At 35.9% G+C, this 15,835-nt stretch overlaps 1 protein-coding gene across 2 annotated transcripts in view; it reads left to right on the top strand.

The window, feature by feature from the left end:
- The window catches only part of LOC150084838 (protein phosphatase 1 regulatory subunit 14C), a 138,307-nt gene that overhangs the window by 63,851 nt on the left and 58,621 nt on the right, over positions 1-15,835 (top strand). The window contains exon 2 of one of the 2 annotated variants that reach the window (XM_090375580.1): positions 11,685-11,919. The exons of the other annotated variant lie outside the window; for it this stretch is intronic. The gene's annotated coding sequence lies outside the window, so the exon portion shown is untranslated. The remainder of the gene's footprint in view (positions 1-11,684; positions 11,920-15,835) is intronic. 2 annotated transcript variants of the gene reach the window in all.

Genomic DNA, 15,835 nt, shown 5'->3' with positions numbered 1-15,835 from the left:
TGGAAGAGCGTGTAGTGTCACTCTAGCGAGGGGTCTCTTGCGTAGGTAAAGTTTTTGTGTCATAGTACTGATCCTTCGTCATTCTTGAGAGAGCTCTGTTCACAGTTAAGTGTGCCCGAGTATTGTTGCAGACTATATTCTTCCTGCATTGTCGTTCAACTACGTTCCAGCACGACAATGTCACTGTTTACAGGGCACAGATTGAACAGAGATAGTAGTATTAAGAGCATTCCTGCAGAAATGGGCCAGTATCACCAGCTATATTTTGTGCACACTTGTAGAATCAATGCCAAGGAGAATGGCCGCTGTCATTGTCTCTAAAGGAAGGCAAACCTTTCATTACGACATTTCTCAATATTTTTGTAGGGATAATCACTTTTTTTTTTTTTTTTTTTTTGAAGCGCACTTTTTGGTCTTTGAGAATAATCGATATTGAAGAATAATCCCTGCCTGCCGTTTGAGAAAACTGCGATAAACACGAGTTAATTATGTTCAGATGTACACTTTTAGTATTAATTTGAAAATTCATTCAAGGAAGAAATGCTTATCATCAGCCTAAACGAACAGCAAAAAATCCACTCCATTCTGTTGAACTTATTGCCCCGTAGTCTTCATTACGTTTTTATTCGTTTCATGTAAGTAGTTGCGAAATTTTTATTTAAATTTAAATAAGCTTTCTAGCTCCGTAAGATTAAGTGGAAGTTTGTTCCAGTAGCTAATTACTCTTTGGCTGAAAGCATCTTTTGTCGGCATATGTTTATTTTAAAGGGATAATGTTAGTGAAATGCTAAAGAATACGAAAATAATATTTTTAAATTTAGCGTTTTTCAGTTTAGATTCTGAATACAGAGATAGAATGATTATCCAGGTTCGCATATTGAGATTGAAATATGAAAAATACGCCATTTCAAATTGAAAAATGTGTCAAATATGCATTAAGACCAAATTAGATATTTGTTACAAAGAAAGAAAGAATCACTGTAGATGTTTGTTGAGAGAAACAAGAGAGCAAGTTCTGTAGATGTTTTTTTATTTTATTAACAATAAAACACAACAAAAGCCAGAGCCATGACAAACGTGTTTACGTTAATTACAATAATGAGAAATTAACAAAAATACTTAATATTTACATATGATTCAGCTAGGATGAATCATAATCTTTAAAGATGAATCTTTTTCAAGATTATGATTCGATTTATATTAAGATCTTGAAAGATGAATCATATTTACATATGATTCATCTTTCAAGATCGCATGGATATCGCTAAGTTCAAAGAACGCCACAAAGTTGTATCAAATTTATTTAGGGATGGATTGCATTCACCAGTACATGCAGTGAAAATAGGCATCTAGCTGTACACATAGCACTATGAAAAATCCTCCAACTTAATGACAGGCACAGTTTGGCCTTAGTTGCCCTTGTGTGCCAGTAAACCCAATTAAAACCAACCGACGTAGTGTGACTACCCATAAAGGGGACGCTTTTATATTTTATTATTATTATTATTAAATTTTTAATATATTAAAAAGAAAGAAATATTTAATATTTTATGGAATGTGATTGGTCAAGTACGATAGCATCAGTACTTTTAATTAAAGTTGAAAGAAAGAAAAGAAACGAATATTGAGTCCAACTTGTTCTTCCCAATGGATTCAGCATCAGCCTAAAATCCCTACGAGACAGTTAAACAAGCACCTCACACTACATTTGAAAGGTTGTCGACCTTAGATCTAGCATATCAGAATAAGGGGATAAAGTACAAAAAGTTTTGACCGACAAACGGAATACCGTTATAATGTTGATCAAGGTGTTTCGTGGCAAAGATTTACCAGAAACTATGAAGAATCAAGTGTTATTGACAATTTTGGATAGAAAAAGAATTTGTTCCTTTTCTTAGTAATGTGATATGAAAAAGAATACCGTGGCACTCGCTATGCATCGATGAAGTCTTTAAACCAAAGTGGTAGCAAAGCTTATGAAAGAGAGTATTACCGTATTTCGATGAAAGATAATACTTCTGCAAAATCACAAGAAAACAATTTACCTGTACCCCATCAAACCTGTCATCAAGTATTTATGACTAGGGGACGAAATGATATTATCGTAGTTGAGTATGAGCCGTAATAATTTTATGTATAGCTTGTGAAGAGAATATACGCGTAGAATGTTTTAAGTTCTATAATTTTGGATGCATATGAAATGATTGTTTTGAAAATGTGTTAAGTTAAGATAGATGCGTAAGTCAGAGTGAATCTACTTTGATAAGTGGAGAACCGGAACTGAAGTGGTGTGGTACAGTGGTGCTGTCTTTGTAGTCGCTCGTTTATACTGTGATTTTTTTAATAACCTGCATCCACATAATCACATTAATTTTCACAATTTATCTTGATTGTTTACCTGAAATCTATTCCTCAGGACACACACACACACACACACACACACACACACACACACACACACACACACACAGATGATTTTAAATAATTTTCGTTTACATAAATTAAATACTAGTGGCATAAACTGGGTGCGGCTTAGCCTAGACGTCCAGATTTAATCACAAAAACAGCACAATCATCATAATGTAAATTGCCTCTCTATAGAATTGTTACTTTTTTGTTCTAGCTCAAATCACGAACTACGAGGAGCAAGGGCATTGAAATGCGCTGACATGAAAACGTCAAATTAGGTGCACACGCTAATGTGATTATGTGGATTCTGAATAGTATGTTCCGTTCCATCACTGCATTCTCTGATGTTGTAATGAAACCTTAATGATGTTCGTACGTGCGATGACAGCGTGCGTGGTTATAAGTCTTGATCTGTATTGCCGTGCTTGCTACATGTTGCGTTAAGAGGGGTTATGTAAACCGCCTCTACCAGCACTCGTCATTGACAAGTTAAACCCAACTGATCAAAAGTATGAGACAAAAATCGTTTCAGTTTTATTTCAGGTTTATTCACCAGCCTTAGGTAATGCATTGCAACAATTTTGTAATTGCGGCCATTCATTATTTGATTCAATAAATCACAGAAAAAATGCTGCACCTTCACCTGAAACTACGCCACCAAGCCATATTAAATCACGTTGGTTCTTAATTTCGTTGTTCGAGATTCGCCGAAGAAAGTGATGTCCACATTTTATTTTCTGGGATCAAAATTTACCTAAAAAACGTGAAACTTACTCAAAGGATTAGCAGGTGATTGGTGGTAACATTGGTAATGGTTTTACGTCATGGGAAAACAAGGGCACACTTTCGAAGCCACTTTTTCACCTCTTCGTCATCCTTATATTTTCGAGGTCGAAAATATAGCGATGACGACAGGGGTATATTACCATAGGCTCAAGCGAACTTGCTCTTTCATTTTTGATGGCTTGCCAAGTCTATTATTAAGACCATTAGTTGATGCGTGATGAGCAGTGGGTCTCACTCATTTAACAAACCCGTTGTTATTGTTAGCAGATTGTTAGTTGGCAAACACACCACCGGTGTCAAGAAGCAAATGTGGACCGCATCACGGATGGAGCGGCACAATCCACTGCGTTTGATATCTTCTGTGTTCTTAAGATTAGTAAGGAAGTGCTTAATATTAAGCAGAGCCACCATATCTCTTTGCGATTGAACTTACTTTAAATGCTGCCTCACTTTCTAAGGAGGCAGTCTAGGCCTTCATACAAAGTTTTTTGTCTTTTCCTCAGGACTCCTATCTCCCAAAATGGTGGGCCACACATCACTATTTGACGCTATTCTGGTGCCTAAGTACTCTTGCTCCGTCTGTAGAAATGTTTGGAAAGTCTGCAACAAAAATTCACACAGAAAAAAAATTTTTTTCTGTATGAATTTTAAAAATGTAGAGTATCTCCTTAGCTTCACATTTTTACTTTCACTTATATTCCCCTTAATCTTTCAAATCCATGTTTAGTTGGTCTATGCTTTTATTTATATATATATATATATAGCAGCAGATACTTTTAACTCTTGTAAGGTCTGTGGTTGAGACGCCGCAGATCGGAGTTGCTGTTCCAACACAAACCATACATGCTCGATGGGATTGATGTCTGTGGAATTTGGAGACCAGGGCAATACCTGGAAGTTGTGGGGGAAAGGAAAATAAAATTGTTATTAGTTGTCTTGTTTTTGTTGAGTTTATTTTGTTTTGACTTCCACCCTACTGAAGTCACAATCCCATTCCACAAACGCAAATCTGACTGCAATTCACAGAAAATTCTAGATTCTAGGGTGTGTAAAGCGGCTGTTAGCAGAACGTTAAAGACACATTTATTTACTAAATATTTACAACCTTTAACGAACATTATATACAACATTTACATAAAAAACAAACTACATATATGCATACCAATTTCCATATATTTGAAACATACTACAGTACAATACACTACCACTCTCATCAACTATTCTCAATTTACAAATTATTAACATCAGTTATATCTTACTTATTATGAATCTTCAATGTTTACTTTATCATTCTCTTCCATTACCAATTTTTATCACTTACATCAGTAAAACTCATTTAAACTCTTATTATTCTTTTTGTATATTTGTTTCTAGCCTTTAGCGCATGAAATTATTATTATTATTATTATTAAACGACGCACACGTACCTGGCCTTCTACATGGTGATTCATCGGACCAGACGACCTTCTTCCAATCACTCAAGGGCCAGTTTCGATGCTCGAGTGCCCATTGTAGGCTCTGTCACCGGTGAATCGTGGTTATCATGGGCACTCAGAGCGGCCTGCGGCTACGCAGCCCCATTTTCAGCTGGGTTCGATGTACTGTGTGTTGACACATTCTGCCGTCACCAACATTCCAATTATTGGCGAGTTGTGGCACAGTCTCCCTTCTGTTGCCACGTACCATCCGGGAGAGCCTTCGCTCACCTCGAGCATCGATGAGCCGTGATCGTCCAACACCTCGCCGGCGGTTCGTGGGTTTCCCCTCCTCGGACCACTTTCGTTAGGTACTAACTACGGCTGACCATGAGCATCCCACAAGCCGTGCCGTTTCGGATATGCTCTGATCCAGTCGTCTGGCCATTACAATTTGGCCCTTGTCAAACTCGCTTAAGTCCGCTGCCTTTCCCATCTGAAAACAAGAGTAACTGATTAACGGAGCTCAGTATCAGGTGTTTTCTTATACCGTGTCCCGACCGCGCACGCGCCGTAGTTCACCTGCAGTTGCTTCAATTTGCATAACCACTCTCTGGTCATAATGTTTTGGCTCATCGGTGTGTATATATAAAGAGATTATCACGTCTTATTATTCTTTCCTATGGATCTCGCATTGCAATCACGATGACAATTTGTTGTAGTTAAGCATTTGGGAAAAGTGCTTCTGGAGATGTTTCAAATTCTCTTGTGTAGCAATTTCTCCTCACTTGTTGCCGGTAGGCAAATTCAAGGCGATGAACCTTAGGCTTGATTGTGGTACCCTAACATCTGTTCAGCTGAGTGCAACTAAAGAAAACGATCACCTAATGGTGATGGCTTGCATTAGTTAACAACGTGAAGACTATTCATATTGGTCTTTTGCATCTGTGAACTTGTTTTTATATATATATATATATATTTAGATTAATTTATAAAATGATTAATATGTCAAATTTATTATTACAAAATTTAACATTAACGGAGTAGATTTGAAAGATTGACCAGTTACTGGCAAATACAGATAACGAAGAGCGTTGTTTTCTGTGTTTTGCAGTTAGTGCACTCTTCTTTAATATTTTATAGATGTAAACTGGTCTCCAAATGCAGGATATGTAATGCTTTGGTTTCATATCGTATAGTGTTGGATATTTTTTCATTATAATCCGAAGTAGTTCTGTGCACATCCATGTTATACTTTTATTTAATTATACCTGTTAATGGCCTGCATAATTTCATATACAGTGCTAAATTATAGAAAAAATATGGGGAATGTAGCCTATTATTCATGTAAATTCTCAGTCGAAAGTACTGAGACATAAGCAATGTGAGACATAAACAAGTATTGATATCATGTTGAAGATACTGGTATTAAATCTTAACCTTTTGTTGTTGCTGTACTGTATTAGGAATAAAGGCACGACCGCAATGGCTAGTGTACAGGTGCAGAGTTATGCACGTCACACGTTCGAATTCACGTGGTTTCATAATAAGCAGAAATTCTTGTAAATCGCTATAGTTTTGAACTTATTGGAACCTGTTATCCTTCTCAGAACATAAACAGAAAATATTTATTATTTAAAGTTAACGATGCCATTTAAAATGATGTTAGATTATTTTCAAACTTCTTTGTTTTCCTGCAAGAAATCGAGCATAATTAAGGAATGATTTCACTAATAAAATGCTTACTGGTGATTAATGCGAATGACCAATGAGAGGAGATCCGTTTTGAACAGAATGAACTTACTCACAACAGATCACCCAAGTGCAGCTTCTGTTGATATTAACAATATTATGAAAATATCGAGCATTGCATCATGCCAGCTTTCGAACACTTTATACTCCAATTTTTCTTTGGGCGTGTTATAGTTATTTATCCACTTTGGTATTTTTGTATGTCTTTTCTATGACTATCGTTTTGATATTCTTCCAAGGTGAATGATATAATTGCAGCCTCAAGTGGCCTCCCAAGATTATGAAATAATTTCATTTCATAACCTTGGGAGGCCACTTGGGCGCTTTAATAGCCTAGTGGTCAGAAGTGGAAGCGCAGTAACACACGCTCTTTGAGTAGACCGGGGTTCAAGCCCCTGACCGCTAAATACAGTCGATCTGCCAACCCTCACTGGACCGGCATGGCAGCTTATGGTCCATTTCCTTCAACGTGAATTGTTGAGGAGGCTTCCATCCTGCAGTGGATTGATAATGGCTGCAGTTTTTACCACAAGACACATTTGGAAACGTTGTAGCGTCCATGCCTCGCCGGGTACGAGCTGTTTTGGATGCACGTGGAGGACCAACATCATATTAGCTAGGTGGTCAAATTGTTTTGGCTCATCGGTGTATATATTGTGTCTTTAAATTGCTTGTGTTCTGTTTTCGATTTTCCTGTTTTGCTGGAGACGAAAAAATCCCCAGTTTCTGGGAAAAAAACCTTGCTATCTATGCCTAAGACCGACTAACTCAGCCACATAGTGGGGGGGGGGGAGAAACCCCCCCACTAAAGTGTCTCGTGTTATCAACGGGATTCGAACCCGGGCCGTTTCTACCTGGTGTTGGAGGACGGTGACGATACCAGTGTGCTACACGCATAGACCAAGAACCGGTTGATCTCACCAGTGAAACGTTGGTCCATATGCTCAAGGTGTCCTAGTTTTTGCCTGAAAAACTTGCTGCATATTAAGCAACCACGGCCACCTCTATGGATAGTGGGCAATTTGCACGATGGATCCGTGGACTTTTGTTACTTGGTCACAAACGAAGGCGTCCGTCGGAGTGTTGGATCAAATATTTGGAATCATCGAGCAGCACACTCTGTGTGAGGGGGGGTTTATTTTTTTATTACTTCCCCCGTACCTTAGTATTGCCGTCAGTGGCAGATCGACTGTATTTAGCAGCTACCTGACTGCGTTAAAATATCAGAATTTCCGAGAGCAGTCACGTGGGCTCAAACGACGGTAAACAGTACTCGGTCACTCGCTTCACTGCACTGCCTCGAGTGGACGAGCAATTAGTGGTTAATGTTTAAGGCTGCCTCCTCAGTTGACAAAGACATGACCAGAGTCTGCTAGGCCGACGAAGAAACATTTTACTTAGAGCCTTGTCAAGACTTAAGGCTTGGATGCGAAAATGTGAAGAAGCCCTGGTTTTAGTAAACGTTTGTCAACAGGACAAATAATAAATTTAATGCTACCAGAAACCGAGGGGAAAAAATAAAACAAAACAAAACAAAACAAAACAGAACGTTCAAAGTAATTTCGACACCAAAAGAGATACGAGAGAAGTTTGGTTACAATGTGACAATGCGCTCTCTCATACATCTGAAAACTATAGGAACAATCTCAAACGCCAACTGTTCCGTAAGCAATTAAGTGCTTCTTTGGTTTCTCTACCGTGATAATATACGCCTCTGAGACTGCTCGTTCGGTATGACCAGTGGCGGATTAAGGATAGTTGGGGACCCTAGGCAAATTATATTTGGGGCCTCCCAAAAAAATAATAATAATAAAAAAAAAAAGAATAAAAAATAAATAAAAGTTAGGTGGCAAATAAATGAAATTTTGTACTTTTGAATTTTTTGCTTAAATTTTCGCTTAAATTAATCAATATTTTTATGATGTTTACTGAAAACATTAATCTATTTTAGAACACTATAGGAAAATGTCTTGGCTTGGTGCCCCCCAAAGTCTGGGCCCCCAGGCACGTGCCTCATTGCCTTAATGGGTAATCCGCCACTGGGTATGACTGCCACTACAAATGACTTATTCAGTGATTCAATAAGACTGTAGTTATAACTCTAACAGTTGTTTTAAACTTTGACCGTCAATAGCCTTTGTTTTAGTTGCAGGACTGTTTCGAGACTGCACCAGAATTGGAAACAGTAAATGCTTCTATTATTTAAAAGCTTAATCTCTTTCTATGGAAATATTTTCTTCGTGGAAAGTTTTCGGATTTAGCGTTAGAACTAGAAAATCACCCTTTTCTGGGTTTGAACTATAATAACATATTGTAATTTTCTAACTATTACTACTGTATATGTATTTCATATGAATTGAATTATTATTACGAATTGTCATAATGTACTCATATTATACTCATTATTACTATATATTATTAATATCATAATTTGCCACACACTTTCTGTAATTTCATCCGTGTTCAGTCATCGTTAATCCAGTGGCGAAGTTATCACACTGCGGGAGTGTGGGGGGAGGGGAATCCGACTACTGTTTGATGGTTGTTAATTAAAGATTGCGTAAGGTCATTCTGCTGGAGTCCAAAATTTATAGTTTCGCCACTTGGTAAATCTCTTGAAATTTAAATATTTCAATGCTGCAATAAATATTTCTTGTTTTAACTGTAGAGTATTGTTTTGGACGATCTCTCTCTCATTTGTATATGAAAACCATAAGAACGATTATAAACAATGGTTCGTTTTACTTAACTTTCCGCCTTTGTGGATAGCACAGGTGGCAAAATAGCCATCGTTCCCCACACCAACTGGAAAAGACACGGTTTTCAATCCCATCGATGATTGGGGGAATTGTTTTGAGCCTTTTTTTTCACAACGTGGCTGAGTTAGTTGGTCTCAGGTGAGGGTAGCATGGCTTTTTCTCCTGGAAACGGGTTTTTCGCCCAGTAAACAGGTAAATCGACCACAAAACACACGCAGTTTGCAGATACAATATATACGGCGCAATATTGCTTAAGTCGCTGTTGCGCATAAAATCCCTACAACAACAGCTTTCCTATACATTCTTTTGAGAGAGAGAGAAAAGAAAAAAGGTAAGGAACTGTGGTGACAGCCCCCATTATGCTTTCTTCTCTAAGAGAATAATCAAATCGAATCAGCCAGTTTAAAAAACTGGTGTGAAACCGCTAATTAGGAGCGCTAATTAATAAAAATCAGAGATATTATTTATTAACCAAGCCAAAAATAGGGGAATCACTTCGTAAAATGCTTAAATACTGAAACTCCTTTAGAGATATTTTCTTTATCTGCTTTACTAACTACGTACTCACAGTCAATGGTGTCACCACTTAACGATTCGTTCGCTTCGATTATTTTTTAGACAGTAAAGTATAATGTTAATAGCGTTTTTTTAACTTCTTAACACGTTTTGAGGTCATTCTAACCATTTTCCAATGTGAGTTTTATTCGAAGCTGAAATTTTCAGAAGCTAAACCTTGGCCCGATGACATGAATTCGATATGGAATTCAGAAACATCGCTATTCTTATTTAGACATTGGGACTGATTTGGTAAAAAAAAAAAAAAAGAAGAGTAAAAATTTTATCTTCATTTTATTCTTACCAATAAATCTACTTTAAAAATTTATTACTAGACCGGCTCAAAGTGCTGTCGTACCCTTGCCTTAATTCCCAATTCTTATGTAAGCTGAAAAAGGTTTTTCAGTTAATTTTTTTAGCATAATTTTATTGTTTATTTCATCCAGTCGATTTTATTAAAATCTTAAAATAACAAATATAATTTATTAATTTAGATTTATTAAACAAGTAGCATTAATTATTAAATACTCGTTAAATTTTTAACCTCAGAGATAAACTTTTCTCGGTCTTAACAGCTGAAATCTTTGGATCATTTTATCCACATATAATCGTTGCCAGTGGCATGTAAGGCTAATAAGGAAGGTTTCTGACCAATCCAGTTGATCTTATGTCTTCGTGGAACAGAGATAAGTTTTGATTAAAAACCTCATTTTCGAGAAGCTCTGTTCTGCGATGGCTACTGATACTGGCTAATCACGAAAATTTCTCGGATATCTTCAAATTGATTGAGCACTGAAGTGCAAGATTTTCTGTGGAGAATAACTATCTTCGAATTGGTTTCACACATCTTAATTTTTCGTGTAAATCGATGTCGGCGATATCCTGCTGATCACCATCTGTAAGTAGAATTTCTAAATTCATACAATTGTTTTGGAGATCTTACTCACATTTCTCTGCCATAATTCAAATTGTATATAGAAACTGGGATCCCAAAATTTTCTTCTCTATCCATTCCAAATTTATTTGTTCATTATCAAACATAAAAGAATTCTTGTTCTCTCAAATTCAGATCAAGTTTACAATTCAGTCAACTTTTTTTTAGGGTTGGTCTTTCAGAATTCATTTTAAATTTATCTATTCTGCAAATTTTAAGGTAAGCAGGGACACAACTTGTGACATATTCAAATTAACTTCTTAGTGGACTTTGCTTGTGATGTTTATTTGGCCCAAAATGCCGTACCAAACAATCAAGCATCAGATAAATTTTATTTATTATATATAAATATTATATATAAAAAAAATATCTATACAGTATATATATATTTAAAATTTTTTTTTTTCACATTGACCCTTTTGTTATATGGTAGCCATTCGTGTTGTATGCATATCATAGAAAGGCTGATTAAAGTTGATAAATTCAAGCTAAATTTTAACTTAATTTTCAGTTACTGTCAGTCACAAATATCATTATTATATCGTTTTTCCCCATGAAAAACAGTCTGATCTGCTATTGATTTCTGCACTAATATTATTATGTATATAAAAACTTAATGTGAAAGATGACTGGTTTTATTATTATTATTAAGTGGTTCAGTGTGTTCACAAAGTATGCGAAAGTAAATTATTTAGTATTCGAGATATCCGTTTCTGTTTTGATATTATTTTATTGTTCAGTGCCATTCTAAATTAGGAAACAACATTCAGATTTAAAAAGTTTTGAAAAATAAACACTACCTAATTTTGAGATCTCTCTCTCTCTCTCTCTCTCTCTCTCTCTCTGTTGATTTTCTGAGGCTTGTCCCTATTATACTAATTCATGTGTTTTATCTCTGCTACATTTATTCTTTTTTAACATTGATATGGAGAAAAATAAAAATGCACGATTATAAAATCTTGTAAGTAAAAGAGAGCATTTTGAACAAGTATTATGAAAATTTATTTGTCATAATTAACTCCAATCATAACGTTTTCACTTTCCCTGTATCTTTTCACGTTTTTATTCATACAGATTGAATGCTGACAGCGAGAGTCGTTTCACGTTTTCCGTTTACCGCAGTTGGTGTTGTGGCCGAGGGCCTCAGCCGGATGCCATCCTTTTATTCAAGTTCGCTAGAGGTCATTTAAACAAGCATTGTTACGGTCGTTCACATTGACGCTTTTGTTCACTATAAGATTTTGTTTATCGTGGTACAGATTTTCTGCCAAAGTGAGAGCATCTTTGTTTACGACAGTAAAGTTTATCGGTAAGTCGTTATTTGCTTACTTCTATGTTACAATTTGTGTCTTTTCGTATAATGATGGTTTCAGCTATGCAACTGGTTATTCTTATCAATAGATCTGAAATATTTGTCAGGCCTCCTGACGACCGTAGACTTGTAATTGCTTAGTCACAGTCAGATGAGTTCCGTTGTCTCGACAGTATTGACGGGGAGTTATGCATGTCTCCCGCTGTCACAGTTCTGTAGGCCTAGCATTATCTTCACTCTCAAATGTTTTTTGCCGCTTGGCACCAAGGTGAAAGGGTAAGCTTCACTCTTAGAGTCAGTTGAATGAAAGAGTATGCGTTAGAACATTTGCACTCTTCATGTTCTAAATAATATTTGCGATCTATTTATAGGAACGTGTTCTATAATGTTTAACGGCTAAACATTTTCATTTGTTTATTAATTTCTTTTTTATAAGCGAGAACGTTTAATGAATTGACATTTGCTGGTAACTTTTATGAAATCATTGAATAGAGGTGTGTATCTTTTTGGTTTGAATTCGCAAATAGGATAAGCTACTTTTTTAATTTAGTTATTAGAATATCGATTTTGATTCAACCTTGGCGAAAAGCAGTGAATAAGCAAAGCAAATTCATCCGATGATTTTGAAGGTCAAACTATTGTATCTGTGTTTCACAATTTTTGATGTGAATTCTCGGGAAAAACGTCTGTGACGGTTGAATATTTTTTGATAATAAAACCATTTCGAGATTTCTGAAAGGTAAAACAAAAAAAAAACGGTTTTTACACCATAACACAAGGTTTACCTGTTTTGTTCGTCTTCAAAACAACAGTATGGTGGTGTGTGTTAGTGTTTAGTTTAATTAGCATCTCGAAGTTCCATTCCTATTAGTGATGTTTGTAAAATATGTTAAGAAGTGTCAGTTAATTTTAACATTTAATGAAAGCAAATTCCAATCAGTTAGCAAATATGAGTAACTCAGCACAGTAAACAGAAAGCTTATTCCTCTTATAAATGACGGAGGGATAAGCCTTCTGCTGAGCATAAAATTCAAGCTAAGCCTTATCTTTCTAGTATTCAATTTCCAGCTTGCTGTGACTTTAAGAACCAGAGATTTATTTTATGAGGATATATAAATAATTATTAGATGCTGATCTGTGTAGTCATTGATGAGAAATTCAGTCACCCCAGAATTCTGCAAACATTGCCCACCTAGTCCAATGTGAGAACCTGACAGGACAATCAGCTGTTGACTTAGTCATTACTAGCACTGTCAGCATTAAAGACACATGCAGGTGCATAACGTGTGTATGTCTATTTTTCCTTGTGTTACTGAATCTTTTTTCCTTGTATTGAATGTTTAAAAAACTGTGAATTGGTTCATATCTAAACTGTCAGTTTTATCTGACATTCTATAAAATTTTATGCATATATACAAAGGTTTGGGGTTTCCCAATCTCATGCACAATCTTTTACATGGGGCTCATGTAAAATTATGCAAATAGACATTGGTGGTGTTAGTACTATGGCTGATTAAGTCTAAGGCTTTTTTTTACCTATTCCATAAATATGGAATACATAAAATACAATTTTACAACGAACATAACATATCTTAATTCCTAGTGCTAGCTTACTCATATAAATGGGTAGCAGTGTTATGCTGGCTAATTCATTAATATTAGTTGGAGTGAAGTGTAATGCAATATAGTCTTGAGAAGCCAAATATTTTAGTGATCATTCAACCTTTTTTATATAATACTTGTTGAGAGTTGACTGCATTGCAACCTTTTTAAGCACATTTGCCTGTGATGTGAAGTAGCACCTATTGTCTTCACCATGTCCATCTGTTGGTTCTCCTGTCACAAATCTACTCACAGTGGACAGATTTTCACGAAAATTTTTATTTAGTTCTTTTAGAAAGATTTGTTGAGCAATCCAAATTTCATCAAAATCAGGCACACAGAAATTAGGCAGTTATTTATTTTTTCCATATAATGTACATAGAAAAAATAAAAATAAATTCATAGATTAAACATGGTTTTAATTCAGTAGGCTTTGTTAGCTTTAGGCAGTCCATGCACACTTTTGTGTATATTGTTATGTAAGACTCATGAATCTGGTGTTGCTTGTGAATAGACAGAGAACAGACTTCAGCAGAGTATATGGGAGAAGAGCAATAATTACACAATTGTAATTAAACTGAACAGCTTTCTTTAGAGAATGTAAAACTATAGTTTTATTAAGTGCTCTATAAAGTTATATAATCTTAGTAATTAATCAATAAGAAAACAATATTTATTTTTCACTTTTATTAATTGCAGAAAAAGAAAAAAATTAAATTTAAATAAAAAAATCAAATACATCTAAAATGTAATGTGTTGTGTACATTACTTTTTTCCCTTCAGTATAGATGGTCCCATAACATGACAGGCCATCTTAGATGGCTCTGTTGATCTTTGTGAGCCTGGCAACATTGGAGTTCATCATTTCAGAGGCTGCTATTCCTTTGATAATATCCTTGAATACCTAAGCCATATCCTTTATTGTGAAGTACTTGAGTGATTCCAACTTAATCATCATCCTGGTTCTCCTCTACAGCCTTCTAGGCCTCAGCTACTTTTTGTTTGTCAGCTCTTAACGTGAATCAAAGATTTCAACACTTCAGCATCACAACTCAAGGTCCAATTGATGAGTAAGATTGAAAAATTAATGGTCGCTTCCTGACTGTATCCTTGAACCCTTGAAAGCGGTTGACAGATTGGAGGCAGTTCCTTCTAAACACCATTCATATTTATTGGTTGGATCTCATACAAAGCTGCTGTATTTTTTTTTTTTTTTTTTAATTATATCATAGATGTAGCCGTTCCAGAAGTCCTTCACATTTGTGCCATCCCTGTTTATAACTTGGATATCTTGAGCATATATTCTCCATAGATGGTATATCATAAAGATTGCTATAACTACCTGATACAGTTGCAACATTGAGTGTGCATTTGGTGGCAGAAATAAAACTTTATTGGGTTGCAGTTTATTCATTTGTGGAGGACATCCAGGAACATTGTCAGGGATCAGCAAAATTTTGAAGAGATCTGTTTGGCCTGGCAATAGTCCTTCAACTGACTGATTAAATGGCACCCAAAGGGTGCCTCAGATGTGGCAAATGCAGCCCTTGGATTTGACATCCATACAATGAGAAAAATTCCCTTATTAATGCATTTAGGTGCTGATGGATATTCATCTGGTTGAACATGAGCAGGGTTTTCAACTTGCAGCCCTTTCTTGCATTACCGCCAACGAAAAAAGTTAGATAACCCTTAGCTACTTCAAAGCCTGTCATTTTTTCCCTTCTTATTTAGTAATGTATGTATGGTTGTGCATTCTTTTCCAAAATAAGCCAGTTTCATCAACAAAGGTAACACTTGCTCCATCAAATAACCATCCTCAATTACATTAGCTAACACTTCGGAAACTCCTCTTCTGCCATTGTATCAGCACTAGCAGCTTCACCACTCACTTTTATGTTATCCAAATTTACACAAATTTTCAATTAGCTGAATCACCCATTGCTTGCAACGAAACTTTTCTGTTTCACTCCTCTGTGCATGCCTTCAAGTGTCTGTAAAGATTTTTAGGTGTTTCCTTGATTGTCAGAAGGTTAAACAGTATGCAATTAGCATTAGCAAAGGCACATGATGCAAGAAAGCGAGCTTATATAGCATCAGCCAAAAAAAAAAAACAAAAACACACAAAAAAAGCAACCCATTATTTTACTCATCCACTCACTCCAAATGTTTGTCAAGTTCTGCCTTGAATCTATTTAAGCTATCAACTTCTAAATGACAGATGGACGTTTGTTCCAACAATCAACCACCTGCTGGCTAAAGGCAAACTTCCGCACATCTATCCTACAACAGTCTTTCCTCAATTTGAATT

The sequence above is a fragment of the Mastigoproctus giganteus genome, chromosome 6 (assembly GCF_048544385.1).
Source record: "Mastigoproctus giganteus isolate SK-2022 chromosome 6, ASM4854438v1, whole genome shotgun sequence".
NCBI classification, from domain to species: domain Eukaryota; kingdom Metazoa; phylum Arthropoda; class Arachnida; order Uropygi; family Thelyphonidae; genus Mastigoproctus; species Mastigoproctus giganteus.
This window is presented reverse-complemented; position numbering and strand designations above follow the sequence as displayed.